Raw genomic sequence first — 5,116 nt, 5'->3', positions numbered from 1 at the left:
GGCGCAAGCCTTAGCCAACCAGAAATCCCATTTCTAACACCACCAAATATGTAAAGTCATCATTAAAGAGAACTTGGCACACAAATGTACTGAACATAACACGGCACGTGTAAAGGGAACGTGGAGCATCAGAAGAAACATACAGGAGCCAGACCACACTAAGGTACTGAAGCTGGCTACAGGGAATTCGGAAGATCAGAAGAGTAACACAGGAGAGACTACGCAGATGCTCTGAATTTGACAAAGTCTTCCATGCTAACTCCGTTTTAATGAAACAGTAAATTGACTTACCGTAGCAACTCCAACTTAGTAACACTACTCTTAGGAGATTTCACACCAATTTAGTTCAAACAATAAATATATGTTAGGAAACTTTTCTAATGAATCCTGAAAAGAAATACAGTGAGAAAAGGCCAAATAAAGTTACTCTGTGCAACAAAACCTTTTCCTTTAAATTAGGTCTTGTGAGACACCAATTAATTCACGCTGGGGAGAAGCCATACAAATGCACTACATGTGAGAAAGCGTTTAATAGAAGTGAATCTCTGAGGCAACATGAAGCAAGTCACTCAGGGCTAAGACCCTATATATGTTCAAAATGTGGCAAAACCTTTATTTCAAAACAGCATCTATCACAACATGTAAAATATCATTCCAAGGTAAAAACACATTAATGTTCTGAATGCGACAAAGCTTTCTTTTTCAGGAACTCTTTATTGCACCATCACAGAGTCCATACCGGAGAGAGCCCACATAAATTTACTGAATGTAACAAGTCTTTTGCTGTAAAAGGAACCTTCATGCGCCATCAGAAAGTCCACACTGGGGAAAAACGTAACAAATGTACTGAGTGTACAAAGCTTTGCATGTAAATGATCTTCTACAGATACACCAAGCACACCACACAGGGTTAAGAACACACAAATGTACTGAATGTGAGAAGGCTTTTCTTACAAAACACCAACTCTGGCAGCATCACAAAACCCACACTGGGGAAAAACGTTATAAATGTGCTGAGTGCAGCAAAGCCTTCAGTACAAAATCCTTTTTAAAGAGTCACCAAGCACGCCACACAGGATTAAGGCCATTTAAATGCTTGCAGTGTGACAAAGCCTTCAGTGAGAAAGGACAACTAACGTGGCACCAGATGATTCATAGTGACGTGAAATCCTATAACTGCACAGAGTGTGACAAGGCTTTCTTTAGAAAGCAACAGCTAATAGTACACTGCAGAATACACACTGGGGAAAATCCATATGAGTGTATGCAATGTGAAGACAAGGCTTATAGATCACAGGGACAGCTAACACAACACCAGAAATTACACTCTGGGGTAAAACCACATAAGTGCTCAGAATGTGAAAAGGCTTTCATTGCTAAAGCATATCTATTGATACACCAGAGAATCCATACTGGTGAGAAACCATATAAGTGTCCTGAGTGTGACAAAGCTTTTATTAAAAACAGAGCATTAATAGAGCATAAGAGAACCCATAGCGGTGAGAAGCCATTTCCATGTACTGAATGCCACAAAGCTTTCACTACAAAGTCCCATTGATCAATACACCATCGATGCCACACAGGGGTAAAACTATATAAATGTACTGAGTGCAAGAAGGCTTTCAGTACCAGCGGCTACTTAAAGCTGCACAAGAAAATCCACACTCGTGAGTTTGGAGAGAAGAGATAATTGAATCTTTTTTTTTTTTTTTTTTTTGCAGAACCAGTGTCGTATCGCTCTTGTTAAAAACTGTTTAATTGGAATCCTCATTGATTTACTGGTGCAGCAACATACTGTAGTACTCAGATCAGCTCAGAGTGAACTGCCAAGAATTAGCATATGTACATGACATCAAGTCCTATATCTCACGGAGATGACTTGCAGCTGCTGCCAGGGATGCATCTGTGGCATCATGACGGCAGTCTTGGACGTAATTTCGACTTCTCACAGAACAGTGATCCTGCCATAACGGGTGATCCATCCTGTATTATTTTAGGCACTCATGGTTTAATCGTGTTTCTGCTGGTGTAATGGGTGGCACCCTTGATATATTTGATGCAAGCTTGGCCTAATCGTTGCATTTCCTTAGATATTTACAGTAGTGCTGACATCTTTGCTGTGGCGTTAATCCATAATCGGTGTTGATAGTCCAACCACAGCTGCCATAAACGAACAACTGAAAACTAAAAACTGTAAAATAACCTTGTGTATTGGACAAAAGATTACCTGGAAATTTCCTCTACAACACATGGATCCTATGATCTCAGGTTGCTTTGGGATTAATGTTCAGTCCTGTCGCTGCATGGGTACAAAAATGTGCCAAACATTGAGACATACTAGAGTTGGCAAGGTGTGAAATGCAAATTGTAAATCCTTGGGTTAATCAGAATATCTGTTCAAGGATGGCTCATCGCTTCCACTATCAAAGGGTGTCCACCCTAAGTTTCCCTGCTGAGGTTTTGCGCGAGGATGGGCAGCAATAACAAGACTTCTGAATTATTTAACAGTTTTTCCTTCTGCTGGAGCAAACCCTATTGACAGCCTCACAACAGCACCCAGAGCTTGAAACTGTACACTGACCGAGGATGCTAAAGAGCGGGGTGTTATATTCTGACTGTGGCATTAGATTATCTTCTCTTCTTCTTTCTTACAGTCTTGCAGTAGTAATCTTTCATCTGAACAATTTCATTACCATTCTTCGTCAATACCAGTCTTGTAGTACAATTGTTACTAATACTTTCAAAGACGTCCTGCTTGCAGTGTTCATTTGTGTTTAAAAATATATTAGACACAAGTAAGGAGGTTTGTTCCCATTGTTACAAGCTTGTAAAAATGTACCAAAATTCAAGATACTGTGTAAAAGAATATATTTGTAGTGATTGTTGCAAAACATCCAATAAAAGTTATCATGTAATATATCAGTTAATGCACAATAGCTGGCTGGGTATCTCCTTCTCTGTCCCTTTACCACCAAAGAACAATGCATTATGTGCAATTGTTTTGTGGCCTATATTAATACATTGTGCTCACTATGTTCAGTAAAGAAGTGCATTGTATGTTAATTTAGTGTGATTAGATTATATGCACAAAATCAGAATGTTCTTCTTGAACCATGCTTTTTGATTCTTGCCTTCCAGACAGCGTGAGGCCTATTTTGGGCTTGCCAAGAACATACATGCATCTACACCTGCCCATTGTTTTCCTTTGGCTGCCTTTATTCTCTCACTCTCTTATTTGATGGCTTTCCTTGTCGATCTTGTGTTTAGATCTCTCCTTCGTCTTCCCTCTAAATGTGTCGGCCAGTTTACTCCTTGTTGCTCTTTCACTTGTGTGCTGTTTTCTCTCATATACTTCTTCCCCCAACTCATGCTCTGTTGCTCGCTCATTATGTGATTCCTAAACCCCATGTTCCTTGCTTTTGCACTTTTTTGGCCTGATTTTCCTTTCCCCTGAACCCGCTGACTCTACGCACTCCTCCTGACTTTCCCCCAGAATGCACTGTCCTTTTTATTGTTGTCACTTTTGCACAAAAAATTATTTGTAGAGCCATGTGCGCTTCAACACCCCATCAGGGGTAACAAGCGCTATATAAATACAAACCTTTTTTCCTCTTCTATCCCCCTCAGCTATCCTTCAAAATTCAAATAACTGACTAACCTATCCACCACTTTAATTACTATGTGTGTCCATTATCTTGGATCAGTACATATAAGAAATGGTGCCATTTGTGCATGCACAAGCACTCTTTCACGCATTAGTGGAATGATGCTACCACTGGTCCACTAGTTTTGGTTCCATCATCAAGCCTTTTTTTGGTCGAGCCTATAGTGGCAGCGCGCATGTGCTACTCGCCTTGTGAGGCATGCAGTAATGGAGTATGGAGTGGAAGCTCGGCCCACTCTCCGCCCATGTTTTTAATTGGCCCGTGTCATTTTCTTTCATAAATGATGCCATCTGATTGATTATGAGGCTTGTGAGTCCCTCATTATGGCCATGTCGTCACTCCTACATGGGGGAAGAGACAATGCTACATGGGGGAAGAGAACAGCTATCAGTGACGCATAAGCACTTACACAGTGACCATCATGCTACATACATTCATATAATAATCACCTGTATGTGCACTCTCTTCACTGAGTTAAGTCTTGTAATGTAATTAGTGCACGCAATCACTGCCTCTAGGGTCTCTCATTCTATCCTTGTGCTTTCAAAGTAGTAGTTTCTCATTACAAGTCATTACACACTGTAAAATAATAATATAATCATAACAGAAAATAACAGGATGGCCCTCAGCCCTTAAAGGAAGGCGTGCACGCCAAACGAACATAACAAAAAAAGCAACAAAAGAGTATGCTAGATGTGCGTTCACAACACAGTAGGGCAGAGATTGTCCTAAAAAGAGAAAGGTCCAAAGGTCTCTGCTATTGCTAAATAGACTGCTTTACTCTGTTTTCATTTCTGATTACGGAAGTGTTAGTGCACACTTCAAAGCACACAACTTGTCTTTCTGAGCACTGGTCAAAATACACTAGGGGCCCTGTTCCGATGCAGTTTGGAAATCTTCCAGACCGAATCGGTTTGGGAATGGTTTCCGACTGACTCGGATCAGGAGAGTCCAAACGACCGAGTACGATGCATCCGGATCCTTCCAGTTACGATTTGCAGTTACAAGCCTATGTTCCGACTGAAAGCATAGGCTCCCATTGAAGAAAGGGGTGGCTGAGACAAAATCAGGCACCCTGTGGCGTGCACCCCCTAGTGCCTGCCACACTATACATGGCTGGTAAGGGGGGAGCCATGGGTACCCCCACAGGCCCGATTGGAAAGGCTCAGAGTGCAGGGGGGCCCGCTACAGGCCCCCAAAAGTCTGATTCCGACTGCTGATTCGAGTCGGACAGCACAATTTAGAAAGGCTGTCCAAATCCAGCATCATAATCGGTCAGTCGAAAACGCTGCCCGTACAGACGTATAATTCTGCTCCGTATGACTCGGTCATTCCGAATGCCATCAGGTTCGGATTGGGATCTTCCGAATGCCTAACTTGTATCGTACTCAGTCGGTCGGAAACCTTTCCAATTCAGTCGGAAAGACACATTCCCAATCCGAATTTGACAG

The 5,116-nt window shown here is 41.7% G+C and overlaps 1 pseudogene; it reads left to right on the top strand.

Moving 5' to 3' along the window:
- Positions 1–380: 380 nt before the first annotated feature.
- On the top strand, positions 381–1,690 carry LOC147709878 (uncharacterized; annotated as a pseudogene).
- The last annotated feature ends 3,426 nt before the right edge of the window (positions 1,691–5,116 follow it).

The sequence above is a fragment of the Lissotriton vulgaris genome, chromosome 6, assembly GCF_964263255.1.
Source record: "Lissotriton vulgaris chromosome 6, aLisVul1.2, whole genome shotgun sequence".
NCBI lineage: Eukaryota > Metazoa > Chordata > Amphibia > Caudata > Salamandridae > Lissotriton > Lissotriton vulgaris.
Note: the sequence above shows the minus strand (reverse complement) of the source record. Positions and strands in the feature narration are given on the sequence as shown.